General features: G+C 47.1%; 1 long non-coding RNA gene across 1 annotated transcript in view; it reads right to left on the reverse strand.

Annotated features, from left to right (window-relative positions):
* Nucleotides 1–775: 775 nt before the first annotated feature.
* The window catches only part of LOC119110813 (uncharacterized), a 31,078-nt gene continuing 15,292 nt past the window's right edge, over nt 776–16,561 (reverse strand). Inside the window, exons 2-3 of the long non-coding RNA XR_005095560.1 lie at nt 1,742–1,944; nt 776–1,006 (exon numbers count right to left, since the gene is read on the reverse strand). This is a non-coding gene — a long non-coding RNA (uncharacterized LOC119110813). The remainder of the gene's footprint in view (nt 1,007–1,741; nt 1,945–16,561) is intronic.

The following is a 16,561-nucleotide window of genomic DNA, read 5'->3' on the forward strand; positions in this document are numbered from 1 at the left end:
TCGGGCGAGGGAGTGTTATTCTCAGATTAACGAACGAACACAACGCGGCCATTGCTATCTCAGTATATTCGTCTCCAAACACGAGATGACGGGCGAGCGCGACGTAGCCATTGTTATTTCAATGTAGTTGTCTACAAATACGCGAGCGTTGTAAACCAACGGGCCTCTTTAGCGGCGTAATTCATGATTTAAGCTCGTTATATGTCAGAATCATGCACATCCCGAGAACATACGGTCCATATTTAATGATGTGAAAAATAAAGCTATTCGCACTGGGCGAGGCAACACTTAAAGCAAAAGCAAAACAAGATATCCATCTGCTTCAGCAGCTTCGAAACAAATATATCACCGCTAAGGAAAACATCCATCTGCCTCAGCATTACCAAACAAAATATGTCGCTGTCATGCGTACAGGTAAATCTACTCACTACGTGATGCTGAGATCGTGCGGCTCCACAGGGGAAACGATATTTGGCTATGTGCGACCGTGACGAAGGAAGCGCTGCAACAGCACGTACTCCATCCACCGCACCTCGCAATCTGCTGTCATGATCCAGCCGTCAAACAGCCCCTTCAAAGCGTGCAAGAACTCAAATGAAGTTGTTCGAGCACGCATCCTAAATGTTAGACATCCAAGCCATTTGCGGCGAGCGGCGACGCGGCGGCGCGGCTTGTCCGGTCGGGATGCTACGGCTTCTCTGCACAGCAGCGCCGCCCACTGGTCCCCCGACGCCGCTGCCAGCCCCGAAAAACAGCGCGCGCGCGTCACCCCCCGGCCCTGGCGCGGGCGCGCGACGCACGGCGACGCGCATTACGGTGCGCCTGATCCGATTGCGACGCGCCTCTCGGTGTCGCCGCCGGCCGGGGCGACGCGCTGAAGTCGCCTCTGGGGGCGACGGATGGCGTTGCGGCGGCCACTACACGGCCGCCCGGCCGAACCGCAGGAACACGTGGTCCATGTCTTGCCGCTTCGCACCGTTGTCACTGAACCCGATCTGTCCCTGCACTGCGGACAGACACGCGCCAGGTGAGACGGACTGCAGCAGATGAGGGTCGCTGCTCGGCGCTTCGAGACCGACGCATCAAAGCTGGGCATTGCTGAACGGTATTGCATCAATTCAATACGCAGCGATACGAGTCGGCATTGCGGTGCGATGGCCAAATACCACGGCCGAAAATATACGGATGACAGGCACATTGCGTTGCTTATATCCGAGGCGCCCAGCCCAAGAGCCGGACTTGGCACGTCTGGAATGTCGAAGCAAAGATTGTCGGTAACTCTGAGATTATATCACCAAAAGGTATCCCAAGTTGTACACACACAAACTCAAAAATCTATATAAATAAGCACACACCTATATATATGCATATATATATATTAGACTGAAGACTATAGACAATATAATAGTGTGACTAAGCAGGCCGGAAAGTCGTGCTGTCGGACAGACAAGAGCATAAGTTTGTCTTGATATGCCCGTCTCACCTCATCATCGTGACAAACACACCAGCTAAGTTCTGAATAGCATGTCGGAGTGAGCGTTTCACCATCTGTATCGGTCATGTAGCGGCGCCCAGAGTTGTATGCACTCGGTCATGTAGCGGCGCCCAGAGTTGTACGCACCAAGTGCGTGTCACGTCCCATTTGATTTCATTTAGAGGCAATTTGTCGATGCAAATCTTGTTATCTGACCTAACATGGAACAACAAATCTCCCCTGCGTGATGACCGCCCTCGTGCTTACATTCGTCCTCTAGATAATCTTCCATGGCTCGCTGGACTTCTTTGAGCGCCAATATTTTGGTGCACATTTTCTGCGTGCGCAGAGGAAGCTGTTCGAAGAACTCAGGCCTGCATCCGTCGATGGGCGCCGCCTCCACCAACGACGACGTTAGAAGACAGGTCAGCGCACATGTCACTACGCCAGCCAGTGAGAAGTGCATTTTCCTGCAACAAAACATGGTCGTAAGGCACTGCACTCCAACTGTAAAGTTGAATTAAGCTTTATCACATCACCACCACCATAAATTTTCACTTATTCGTTTTTGGAGAGCCCATAGTCCTTTTGTGTCAGAGCACGGTATATTTCGTGGAAGTGCACATTTTAATGTTCGATAGCCCTGGTAAGTGTCGATTTATCCATTTTAATTAGCTTCTTCACCTGCGTGACATATTTGCTTCTCAAGTTCGTCAACACTGCTGAAAGTGTAGTGTCACACAATCGTTCAATGTGCGCTCTTTCGGCACAATCTATTCGCTTTTACTCGTCTTTAGGTTTGGCATTGTTCTCTCCACATGGGCATGGTAATTTTCCCACGAAAGGGCTTCGTAGGCCACTGACGTAGGTAGACTTTGAAATGTGGCTAATTCGACAGCTGGTTAATTCCGGTAAAACGCCAGCAGAACACGGTTGTGGATTGGGCACAGTATCAAGGCTTGCTTACCAAGCCGGTCAGCTGCTTACAGATTCAGACAAAAAAGATAATTTGGTGATCAATCGCACAGAAGTGGACGACATATGATAGCTGACCTAAAATGACTGCAACATTAACTTCATGTTGGACATAAGCTTAGTAGTTATTAACGTTACAAGCTGTATGCAGTTTCGTAACCTATCTAACAAAATGTTAGTTGTCTCTTTATCTCCATTATGTCCCAAGATAGCAGACGGCGGGTGACCGCCGCTTCCGCCGGCTCCACGTCGGCGTGGACCCTCACCAGCGCGAGGATTGTCGACACGCCGCCAGTCGGCCCGTCAGCGGCGTGTGTGCACGCCGACAGCGCAAGCGCGGAGCGCCCTACCATAGGGGCTACAAAGAACCGACTCATGTGGCTTCTGAGGCGAGCAGCAGGCAGGGGTTCTGACTCTCAGCCCTCGGCCAGCTCGCGATAACCGGCCGCGTCTGCCCATGAGACCAATGACAGAGTGGTCCTGCAGAGCAAGTACCCTGCCTGCAGAGCGGGCTGGCCGGCAATGCACTGGGCGCTTGGGGCCGGCGGGCCGTCTGCCAGCCCCTGCAGCGGGAGGACTATCCAGGGAAGTCGGACACTTTCGTGCCTCTGAGCGCGAGGAAAATATTGGGGCTGCAAAGAGTTGGTTTTCAACTTCAACAAAACCCGAACAGCTGAAATAGGGCACCGTTTGCTCTGTTTTCTTGTGTAAAAGTATGCATTGAGACGCTGACAGTGACAGTACCACCAAGTAGCGACTATCTCCCATAGGGCTATTGCTCACGATAAAAAAGCGTCGAGTGGGAAGAATACTCCTTGCTGGAAGACGCGTGTAAGGCACCCCCCTCCCTGCCTTCTGCGACGGCCTAGCAAGAACAAATGTGCTGAACGAGTGTGAAAATCGGCGGGCAACTTTGAACAGTTTTAACGGAACAAAATATTTGGTCGGACAAAATCCTTAAAACGGATTATGTCTCATAAAACGAGCTTATGTGATGCCTAAATGATGCTGTCTTAGCTCATTCCGTACAAACTTGTTGCGGCGAATTTCCTTAAGCCTCTTACAACTCTGTACAGGCATGACTTTAGCATCTTCAATAAGTGATAGTGATGCCCCACCTACAGCAGAGTCCTTTTCCACAGAAGTACAACCGACACTCGGGAGTGTAAAAAAATTGACATCATGCTGCTAACACGCAACCGGGTGCCCGGTTGATTACTTTTCGCTCGGGTGGGGATCAAATTGACCCCCCCCCCAATCTCGGAAACTAACATAGCTAAAGACACCGAATCCCCAGGGTCGGTTGGCGTGTACGTGAACTCACTTTTTCCCAAATTTGAGGTTCCTGGATTAGGATCTTGAGGTCAAATCAGGTCAATTAAGATTAAACTCCCAATTCGTGTCTTAAGTGCTGCAAAGCCTCCTCATACAACCGTTGTGAAGCTAGATACCTGTTCTATGCAAAAGGTCATCATTTTTAGTAAGTTGTTCAGTGCATTGGCGAGGAACATTGTTCACGTAGATAAGACAGTAGTATTGGCCGCATTCTTCGGAGAAAAACAGGAGAATTGAGATACAGTTGGGTTGATATTTCTGCAGCATGCCTTTATCGAAACAATAGCAGAAGTGTTCTTTCATATTTTTCAGTTAAATTCAGTGACTTGTTTGACCTTTAAAAAGTCAAGGTGATCAAATAGCTACGAGATTGCTCCTTTTTGCCATTCGAACAAGCGTCAGGATTATGCAAGGCGGTATGCTGCTAAAAACGAAATGTTGGCCTGAGTCGTTTTAGGTCAGTAACCTGCTCTGACCTGATGCGTTAACTTTGAACGCACCTTCTCTCACGTATGCTCTAAGCACAGCCGAATGAGTTCGGTCACGAGGTTGGTCTATACCTGGCAACAAAATGCCACATTTCACACTGTTACTAAGGTTCATCGGCGTCCGTATATTGAGAAGCACTGAAAGACTCACCTGAATACGAAATACGCGGATCTGACTTTGGTTTGCCCTGCAGCTGGACCGTAACAAAGACTTGCAAGCACAGGCACCTCATGAATACCAATTGATAAAAGGTTTCGATTCCTGAGGAGCCACTTCAGTAGCAAGCTACAAAGGTGAGTGCAGTTCACGGAAATTGAGCCAGTTGAAACCTAATCAGTGGGGACCGACCCGAAAGCGCAGTTAACTGGATGGATTATGTTGCCACCGGCACTGAATCAGAGGCTGTCGGCTGAACGGTCGGAGCACCAAACGTCGGTGGGGAGCCACTGGTCGGGAAACAAGTGCACGTGTAATGCGTAGATGCAAGACGCTCCGTTCCTTGGAACTTTATCTGGTATAGGGTTCATGCGAATGACTCCAGCACAATACAGTGCAGTATCGCTTTAATTGGATGTAGGCACATATAACAACGTTCTGCTATGAAAGGCCTCAAATTTAAAATAGACGAAAAGCACGCGTGATAAACCGAAGGATCGCCTCGGCCCAATGTTCGTCCATAGGCTGTTTTGTTTCGGACTAAACAAACACATACGAGAGGTATGCTTCAATGCACAACACACTGCCCTCAAAGTTTACTTGCACGATGCTATCGAATACGCATTTTTACTTAGATCCTAGGCATCCTTTTAAACACCGGCACGTTTCCGTCTCTGTGGCTAGCTAAATGCTCCTTAAGGTATTAAATGAGTAATTTACAAACAAACTTTGGATGTGAAAAACGTCTTGTGTGCGTGACGTTGCATGCCAAAGCATCGAAACCTTAATGATTCGATTTGTCAGTGGTTTTGACTAGGAACTGACATCACCGAGTGATGATGTCCCCTCTAAACCGCATTGCTACTTTAGCGTAGTGCGAATCATAGCCAGCTATTGCTCGACTCACTGTTCAGATGCTGCAAACATGTAAGGAGTTCTATGACCAGGGAAGGTGCTTGTCAAAAAGATAGAAGGTTTACCACTGAAAAGAAGTTGGCGCCGAAATGATAAACTGGGTCTCTCTACTTCGCAACGTGGGTTTCTTGGACGAGCTTTCAAAGTCAGGAATGGCCAGGTTTTGGAATAGGCTTAAATACAAGACTCCAAAGCGCAATTTGCAAACAACCTGCGACTGCAATTCCGTCTGCTGGGACGTATTGCACATGGATTCTGCCATAGTTTATTTTCATATCGGTTGTTTATATCTTATGCATACGCACCATGCTGGTAAAAAGGCGACAGAGACCCTTAAAGGGAATGTTTATTTGTATGGCGTTTTGAACTGAAATAACCATCTTGAGGACCTTTTGATGCAGTTTATTGTCATGTCCTTTTAAAGACCCAAAACGCTCTGGTTCCCGAGTTACAAACCCGCAAAAGTGTGAAAAGTTTTACTGGGAGCCTACTTCAAAGTTGCCTTGGCATTAATGACGTCACAGCAACATCATGCAATCGCGGTCATAATACAGGCTGTTTTCTGCTTATGGTCAAGACAGCATGGCCGCTGATGGCATCATGGCATGGCATGGCAGCATGGCATCATCGCAAAAGCGATGATGCGCACGTATGATACAATGCGCGGAAGATGATTGGCTGTTAACAAGATTTCGCTGCTGAATGCGTGTCGCGAACGTAGGCGTGAGCACTTTCGGGGTTGCGGCACAAGTCGTGAACGGGTCATTCTTCCTTATTTTTAGGCCACCGGCCAATGTTATAAAAGGGAATGCCACTGTCTGCAAAAAAGTACGGCACCCAAAAAAACGGATACTCTCCCGAAAGTTATAAAAAGTCGCGACGGCAAATCTGCCTTTTCCCCTGCTGGCCTTTTTTTCTTCTTCTACTGGCATATTTCTTACAGACAGCTCGGTTGGCGCCCTGTGTACCAGAGCACAGAACCTTGCACGGTTTTATGGGTTAGCAAGGCATTATAAAATAAGGGAAACATTACAGTACTTTTGGAAGTATATTTCACTCAAAATTTCACACAAAGTGTACGACAACTTTGAATTTTGAAAGACAAATTGTATTCTACAAATGCAACCTATTGAGCCTTATTACCATGAACCCCGGTGGGACTTTGTTTTGAGGGGTCATGGCGAAATGCGGTGTTATGAACGAAAATGTAGTGCGGAAGTTGATGAGGAAAAACCTGCAATTTGATAGGTCCCAACGAAAAGCAGATGTGAATGGGGGGGGGGGGGGGGGGGGCTTGAAACTGGTGTGATCCACTGGGTAAGTGGCGGCCAGTGAATTGTATGATCTTGGCTAAGTGGGACTTCATTGTGGATCTTGCCAACATTTCGAACCTGTAGAGTGTTACAGCATGTAATTAATCCATTGCATGCCATATATCAGCAATTCTCCTTTTGGCAGTAGGGCCTGGTGCGTGCAGTCCATTAATGGACATGCTTAGTATATGCTCACACTATATGGCTTGCAAAATGTGATGTGCCTGAAGAATTCTGAAAATATAGAGCCGCATTATTACTGATCACATTCTACCGTCTTAACAATTTTGTTATGCAGGCGAACATTGCTTGTGAGTCATCAGTGTCATAGTCACCGCCGCTTGTCATAGTCACTCACTGCAGTGTCATTTCACCGCATGTAAAATTTTCCCATCTTTCTCACCTACGTTTTGTGCATTCCCAAAACAGGCTGAGCAAGTGATGCCACGTATTGGTTGTCTGCTTTGCTGAAAGTGATTTGTATATTGCATTATGTGTTTTGGTCAGTCATATGTCAGATGGGGAGTCAATAGAAGAGAGCACACTTGACCCATCTTTTCATGATGTAATTTTTTATGAACGTCACATGGATTGCGGTACAAAAACCGTATCGATGGTCATTGTCATGTCAAAGTGCAGCACTGGGATAGTGCCACAATAAAGCTGTTGACCCGTGCCATCACACAATGTACCACATTGGTTGACTACTCTATGTCAAGCCTATGACAAAGCAGCTTATAATTTATGAATGACTCGTAACAACGGATTTAACAATCCCAAAGGGACATCAACGGCAAAAATTTCCTTGCACCACAATGGTTATATCAGGGTCAACTATTAATTGAATAACTAATTATAAGGAACAAAGCATTCTTGGTAGCCCAATCCTACCATCTTTACCACAGCAATAGCAATGTTTTGGCAATCAATTCATAGCAACGTTACAAATTTATTAATTTCCGCATGACACCGCACTTCCAGTAATAGATAATACAGAGAGTAGCTGCTGTGCGCTTCACATGATATCAGTATCAGGACTACAGCACTGCGGGCAACGATGGGTCGACAATAGAGTATTGACAAAATCATCATCAACCTCGTAGCAGGAACAGCAGCAGCACAGCATATCGTGCATTGATATTAATAACTTGCCATAAAGACTGGCGATCACTACGTTGCGTATATCAAACAGTCCACCGAAGCTTTTCTTACGGGCAGCACCAATACAAAAAATCTGCAAACAAACCACCCACTGCTCTGCCCCTACACAGCCCCCGCAACGGGAATGGGCGGTTGGCGCCAGCTTTCGTGTGTTTCGAGGTATTCTTTAGGTCTGGCTGCCAGATGCTGCCAGGTATTGCTGTCGTCACAAAACCATTCCATGACGCTATCAAACATTGACGTATTGGGGCGCATTTTTACAAGCTTTGAAATTTCGCTACGTATCGTTGATTATGAACCATGAAAGCTTACCAATAGGTACAAGTAAGTTTTTCCAACCATATCTAATGCCTACCCCAATATCTTCAAATGTGGAACATTCCCTTTAAACAAACTTGTCGCTCTGAAATGGCAGCTAGTAGCAAATTCCTGCATTAGCTGCGGGCTTCTGCCTGGCGCCATCGGGCCGTAGGGCAGGGAGCGGAGCGACCGGCGTGGCAAGAGGTGTCGGTCCGCCGTTTCACCGAGTGAGACGAAAGTTCATTCCCTATGGAACACAGTTCAACGGAACCCGGCAAATTGCATTCTTTGTCGGGCTCAGCTACGACTAACGGCTATTTCACGTCTGTTGTGATCGCCATCGAATAAACCACAAAACCCACATACTAAGGGGAGTGTTGCACATTTGCATCGAATTTCGAGCTGACCTGGCTATCCTGACGATCATCTGGTGCAGTTCACATCTCTGCCCTTTTTAAGACCTGAAGTCGTCTAACTTCTGAGCTATACGCCCGCAAAGATGTGCAAACATTTTCGAAGTTACCCAGTGTCCGCGACGCCATAATAACGACATTCAAATCCTTTCATCTCACGGGCCACACACTGCTCAACGTGAAGGAAAATATACTTCCGAGTCATTTATAGTTGGCATTCGTGAGCACGATTTCCAAATACAATGGCCGACCACTAGCTCCCAAATAATGTGCAAGCGACGCGAAATTCTAGCACGATTGGTTATTGGTTATTTGTAATAGAGCCGTTCCGACCACTCATGATCACTTCAGAGGCATGGGATGAGGGAGACCGGATAACGGTAGGGCAGGATTTAATGAGCCGCTGGGGGGGGGGGGGGGGACCGCCGAGCCTCAGCCCGCGCGGGGATCCCTCTGCGGGGTGTGCGCCGGGCGCCCGGTCGGGGTACTCTTCCAGGGGGCACCTCGGCCCACTCGTGACTGGTGCATGCAGTCCGCCTCGGGCAAGCACGGCGTCGCGAGGATGCAGGATGAACCAAGAAACAGGGTATGAGGGGCAGATGCGCTAACACGCCTGGGTTATTTGGATATTTGGATTAGAACTTTGTCGCCCAGTTATGTTCATTTCAGGGCTATGGGCTGAAGGAGACTTGATGACGGTGGGGCAGGAGGGCTACACTGGGGGACCAACCAACCAACCTGGGCCCGCGCAGGGATCTGCGGGGTATGCGCTATGCGCCAGGTCTCCCCGGTCCAGGGGCTCCTCGGCCCATTCGTGACTGGCGCGTGCAGCCTGCCCCGTACAAGCGGGGCGTCGCGAGGATGCACAACGAGGCAGCAACGAGTGCAAGGGTCGGGTGCCGAACACAAGTTAAATTTTGTGCTACACAATACAAGACGTTATGCATTCTTCCGAGTTTTAATGGAAATAAGACTTGAAGTCGTCATATAGCAAGCGCTGTAACCGAGTTTGTGAATACCAGTGAACACGTTGAACTCGCGATAAATACCCCAAAACATCACGATAAAGGGCAAAAGCACGAGCACATGACGACATTTGGTTAAGCCAACATTTCCAACGTGTGCTGCCATCACTCGGGAGATTATATAAGTACACGCGGGTGCTGTCATGCGCACATTCCAGGATGCAATCAATCAATGACGCATCGAGGAGCGTATTGACTAAACAGAGGAACTGTGTTGTCTACAGCAGTATTTTCATTGGAAAGTGTACCGAAAGCTGTAAGAGAGCTCGTTTCATCATATCTGGTGCCTGCTTATATATATATATATATATATATATACTATATCTCAATTATATATAATAACGCCCGTTTAAATAGTGCCTTCTTCGACTTCAAAAATGAAATTTCCCTTTAAGTCCAACTCGCTTCTGCTGGGATGACTGATGGCATACAACACTTAGTTCAGTTCCGTGACCGGTTGGCAGGCAGGTGTGGCCTTACACCTACTTTTAGTAAGGGGGCTGCGCTGATCTATTCACCAAAGTTATATCATGCAATTATATACACTAACTACTAGGCTGAGACTAGATGGATTGACTTAAGCCCATTCTCCTGCATCTCCTGTTAACCATATACAAAATTCACGCGAAGAATGTGTGCCCAGGTCAACATCTCGCTATATGTTTTGGGCCCGGGTCAATGATCTTCGCCGTAATGTCAGCAACTGCCACATGGGTACAACTGTGGTCTGTTTGTATCGGCATTTATTTGCTCGCGTCAGACGCGCGTGAGCAACAGATGACCCCATTAAAAAACCTGTGACTTGTAATAAGCCATGGGTATGCAACTAAAAGGAAATGTTCCAGATTTGAAGACAGTCAAGCTACTTATTGTTTGATCGCTGTATGGAAAGTATGTTTGACGTTGAGGTGCTGCCGAACTAGCCGTGCGAAAATGCTGCCCCACCACTCACTTGGAGCACTTAAAACTCACCAAAAGATGGCGGTGGTGGTCCTTGAAGTATTCGCTGAGCTAAATGTCGTCATGTACTCATGTTTTGGCCCTTTCTTGTGGTGCTTTTGCCTAGCTATTGGTGACTTTTAATTGTTTTCTTGTATTCACATGCTCGGTTATGACCCTATTCTTAATTTATTCTGGTCCAAATTTTATTTCCGTAACAACTGGTACCGATGTTCAGCGACTAGTATCATGTAGCACAAAACGTCATACGTAATTGCCACCCGTTCCACTTACCCTCTGTCTTGCTCCATCCTACATCCTGGCGACAGCCCGCCTGCCCGGGGCGGGCTGCATGCGTCAGCCAAGAGTGGGCACGGCTTGGTAGTGAGCCCCTTGGCGCATCTATTCCTGCGCTACCGCTATCCATTCTCTTTCACCTCATAGCACGGAAATAGTCCTTACTGGCTGAAAGGGTTCTAATCTGAAAAGGCTGAAACTTGCGCCGCTTGCTCAGCATCAATTGAGTCCCAATTAACGTCCGCTGTGTTTGGAAATCGTGCTCACGAATGCCAATTCTGCGCGGCTTGACGATTATATTCTTACTGGACCTGAACGACACATGAACGAGGTGGTGGGAGAATTTTAATGACATTCTGTGACGTCATGCACGCTCGAATGACCTTGAAATAGTCTGCACACTTTTCCAGGTGTGTAGTAAAGACTAGAGGATCTAGGTTAGACCTCTAGTCTCTAGGTCTTAAGAAGAACATAGCTGTAAACTGTACAAAATGATCTTCAAAATAGCTATTACAGTTCAAACCCCATGCCAATGTGTAACACCCTCTTTAACAACGCTTAGGACCGAATACCCTCGAACGATTCTATTCGTAAAAGAACCGAGTTAAGCAAATTCAGCAACGCCTTTGTATGCAATGGGTAATTGATATGCATGGAAAACGACGACTGGGGAAAACGGGATAACATTGAGCCAGGTGTGCACAAGAACCAGCGTGGTAGGCTGCTCGATGTTCAGAATGCCTAACGATTGGAGAGGTATTGAGAAATCGTCCTAGCGACTGTCAAGGGGAATCTATTAACCACGCTTCGAGGACAAGCAGATAGAAGCAGTTCATTCCCGTTAGGGGTTCGCTCTGTGACACAAGATAGGAAGTGCGGTGGCGTCCTAATATGATAGAAAGGCGGAACCCTCCCGCCAGCCGCACTTCAGTCACGCTTCTGCGTGTTTATGCATGAATAAATTGCTACTATACCGACCAAGCTGTTTTTGCACGAGTCTGAGTCCAGATTCGTGCTAGATTCACCTCTGCATGGTTCGAGTCGTCTCTGACGGAAATATTACGGGGGGTGAATCACGACTGTCCAATAGGAAAATGTAACGATATAAAAATACTCCAGAAGTGTGTTAACGATAAACAAAGCCTACCAAATTACCAACTTTGTCACCACAACACTTCTGGTATATGTTGAAAGAAAATTATATGTGTGCATCGCATGGGCTCAGACCTCCGATTTTATTTCAGGATATAGCACCAACTACGCTAATGCTCCTGACCATTCTGACGCTACATGCACCGCACGGTGCGTCCATTTTCATCGTATGAAAGATAAGTCATGTAGATTACATAGCTTGGGGATGCTACGAATGGCAGAGGGACATCTTTACAAAGCGCATAATTTTTCTACAGACTTCAGCTGATTTTCTTCCCAGGCCTCAATTGGTCCTCTTCACCGACTTTAAGTGATTTTCTTCAGATTCATGCTGTGTTGTCACATTATTCGTTTATTTTACTTAGACCGTTTACATATTTATAAGTCAGCTAAATTCTAGTTTATTGTTAAGCTTTCATTTTGTCTAAAAGAATGCCAAACAGCAAAATGTGATTTTGTCTACTATTTAGTGATGCGTGATGTGATGTGTGTGTTTGTGATGATGTCTACTATTAGTATGCCTGCCTAAAAGATTGACAAAATATTGCCATTTTGGTTGCGTGATGACGCCGATATCCTCTACCTAGGAATTTGCCAACAGCCTAACACAAAGATGTAGATGCTATAAATAGCAACGGTGTCCGTTTTATAGGACCACTGGCATCGTTCTGATGGTAACGTGCAAGATGATACAAAGATTAAAGTATGTTTTGCCACGAAAAGGCCTTGCTTTGGCAATGGCAGGGTATCAGGTCTGCGCAGAGTTATCCTACATCATTACATTCCGCAGGCCGGAACCGATTTTAAAAGGCTTGTTTTGCTATCAACTCCTCTGCCCATCATAATTTTAATTTTTTTCTATACGCGCAGAGAGAGCATTATTACCCTGCCTTCTGCTAATGGTAGATGCCATCATGATAAGCTATTTGAAAGAATTGTCCCATGCTACCTAATTTGCGTGCGCGAGTGCGTCGTGCGTGCGTCCTGCGTGCGAGCATGCGTGAGTGCATACGTGCGTGTGTGCGTGTGTGTGCGCGTGCGCGTGTGTGTGCACGCGTGTGTGTGCCATATGGATAGAGTTGTAGTTTGACGTATGCCATGGGGATAGAATTGCAGAAGCCCTGTATTGCGATGTTGATTGGAAGTGTGATGCAATTTGGTTCGGGGTTGTTTTCATACTTTAAATTATCATGCTGACGCTTACCATTGCCACTTCTCTCCATGTGCCTTGCAATTAAGGGTTCGTGACCAGGGAGACCGCAAGAGTTATTAAGATCAAGTTTTGGTTCGTCTTCTTATTCTATTTGATGTCCCGTGATGGTGCAAGGATAGATTCACTTCAAATCATGAAGCAGATAAGTGTAATTTGACTTCAATTAAGTCTGATTAGCACAAATTTGGCGTGACTCTTCAGCTCACTTTGATTCTGAATGGAATCGAGCACAAGTCTGCATCTGACTTCCTTTTCCAATATGCGACTAGCCAGAAATCGGCCAGTTGCAGATGCAATCCAGCAGCAGGAGTGCTGCACCCTACTGCAGTCAGTTCGCAAAACACACCTATCTATTGCCACTGGCACATGACACGCGCTTAAACGTTAATCACATTGAGAATATGAAACCTATTATGAATCCACCTAAAGCCACAAGTGTATCTTGAGACGCTATAAATGGCTTACATTAGAAAAGTGCGCTAAAGAGGATTCCAAGCAGCACGTGACGTTCGGCGGTCTTTGCGAATGCCTCGCGTGTTGCGCCGCCACGCCTCTTACCCATAAGTCATACATATGTGACCAGCACAAAACACACGTGGTAACTCGCACAACGGTGAACGTACGTACCGTCAGTACGTGCAAAATGGGAGGCGATGGCGGCGCGCAGGGTGGGGTCGCCGACGTTCACCCGCATTGTTTCCCATGAGCTTGCGCAGCTGCTGCCCACGGCGGCCGGCCTCTGCCCCAGGGGAGTCCCTCCCCCGCATTAGACGGCGGCCGACATCGCCGTTGTGCGCCGCGGCGCCCCCCGCTGACTGCGACGCCGGCGGCGATTCAGCCGTGCCGCGCGACCAATGGACGTGTCGGCCTCGGCGACAAATCGCCGCAGGCGCCGAGCCGATGACGCCCGGAGGCGTCGCCGGCGGCGGCTGACGGATGTCGGGATCGGGCCGCCACCTGCCTGCACCGGCCGCATGAGCCGGCCACCGCCTCCCCCGGCCTCGCCCCTCCCCACGGTAGGGGCGGGCAACACCGTCTCAAACCCGCTCGCCTCAGCGCCCAGCGTGCGGTGATGCGTGTGGTTGGCTTATTCGGTATGCTACTTCGATCGTTTGTTGGCATGTTTTCGTTGTTGATGCAGTGAATGGTACTAGAATCATTGAAAACAAAATCAGTTTTTGCAAAAGAAAAAACTGCAGTGACGGGTGCAAAAATCAACCGAACAATGAAACAGTGTGACATTTGCCAAGTATAGTTTTTTTAGATGAAGCTAGTAAAGTAAACATTATTCGCTGGGACTGTCTCAATATTGTGATGTGCATACGCATAGAAGCAGCGCTATGAACACTGATGAGCGGTCTTCAATCGAGACCATGTAGTTTCCTCCTGGATCTTGACCAGTCCTCGCTATCGATGAGTTCCTTGCAGAGTTTCCTAGGTAATCCTAACTAAGACCACCAAGGTCTCTTCCGAGATCTTGGACAGTTATCGATGCTGATGAATTCCATGCAGAGTATCGTGTGTAAAATAGAAAAAAAACATAAGAATTCTCCAAGAATGGAGCGGTTCTCAAATCTGTTCAACTTGTGTCCTTTGAAACCCTAAGTGATTAATAAAGCCTGTAGACATGTTTCTGCAGACAGTCGCACTTTTCGAGTACCTAACCAGGCATCACACGAAACCACCAGCGGTTCTTCGTCTCCGTGCCAAATTTTGTGGTCTCCTAGACAGATAATCGCAAGCACCATGGGCGAGACTCTCGGGGGCGTTTAGAGACCATATATTCATCGATTTTACATTTGCAGAAAGAGCCACATTTTGTGAGAAGTCAGGGTGGCTTTGACAAGCAGACCCCTCCCCCAAAGTTCTCGTAAAATATGCCTCTCTACAAAAAACATTCCGACGCTTGTATGGTCTACTGAACGCACTGAATGGGCCCTCCTGGCTTTCAGTCCTCGTATGCAATTTTCACTCGCAAGATCCGACCATGACAAACACTTGTACCTAACTACTCATTGTCAAAATCCGCATCACAGTTTGAGAACATCTGCAGTTGACAGCTGGCCTCATCGACCCCCCTGCGCTATCTGCGTGAGCATCATGAATACGTTGGAAAGCGCAGAATTTCTTGCTTGCTTTCCTGTCTTAATTCAGTAACACCTTTAAGAGGAAAATGCTTTGATTTAAACAAATTTGATGTGGGGGAATATTACCGACTTATTGGAGTGTAACATTCGCGGAACATCGGTACACATTGGGTTTCCTGCTACCCCACGTTAGGTAGTGGGGTAGCGGGAAACGTCCGTTCAGCATCATACTGGCAAGGCCTTTGTGAGCAGCAGAGTGAAAAATGCGCCAAATTTGTCAACCTTTACGGTCCCCAACTGCAATAACACGCAGCCTTTACCCATTTGTTTGCCTGAACAGGTGGTCGCCAACGGAAAACGAGGGCAACGGGCACACGTTTGTGCTATGCAAAACTATATCAACCGGAGCCCTACACTCTCTGTTATTACTTGCTCCCCATAGATGCATATATATATATATATATATATATATATATATATATATGTACAGATACAAACATACACTCTGTAAACTTTTTTTTAGTACACAACGTGGCTTTAATATGTTGTATTTATCCTTCTTGTCACCTAAGTCCAAAACATGCATAAAAACAGCATAGTAGCCATCATTCATTTTGAAATAAAATCAATATAGCGTTCTTTGCGGGCATTAGATGTTACTGATGACGGTACGCTAATAAATTTTTCAAAACCGTGAAGAGTGCTAAAGTCTCTGCGAGGTGACCGTCCCTGCTCATGGTTTCCTCAGGGGAAAAACTGGTGCCAAATGAGACGATGTAGCAAAATCTCTCATCGTGGAGACTGTGCCGCAGGCTTCTGAGAATTGTCAGGGTAAGTACTCGAAGGCGATTTTGAGTGTAACATAGGTGTGTTCCCTCTGCTTTTCCACTGTTTCCTTCTCTCCTTCTTCATCCATCTGATGATGGCCAAAGCCGAACCTGCGTGTCCCCAACCGGGGGTTTACTCTCTAAAATTGGGTTTGTGGTGAGCTGATAAGGTTGACCTTATCTAGCCCAAGACCTGATTTGTCCTGCATGCCGACCACTTAAATTTAGGTCCCAGACATCAAAAAAGCATGTTAAAATTCGTTTAAACTAGCGCAAAATTGGTTTTGCTGCAGAGGAATGATATCACATTTTAAGACAATGTGAAGCTGCACTTTTGTAAAAAGCTTCGAAAGCGTTGTAATTAAAAGGAGAGCATCTTAGAACCTCGAACCTTTGTTATCAAGGCAAGCATGTGTCGTTCATGGTTCATCAAAAATGTCCCGAAGTGCAAAAACCGTTTTATGTAGAATGTCGTGGACTGGCATGCACG

The sequence above is a fragment of the Pollicipes pollicipes genome, unplaced genomic scaffold, assembly GCF_011947565.3.
Source record: "Pollicipes pollicipes isolate AB1234 unplaced genomic scaffold, Ppol_2.1 Scaffold_7233;HRSCAF=8593_pilon_pilon_pilon, whole genome shotgun sequence".
Lineage (NCBI taxonomy): Eukaryota > Metazoa > Arthropoda > Thecostraca > Pollicipedomorpha > Pollicipedidae > Pollicipes > Pollicipes pollicipes.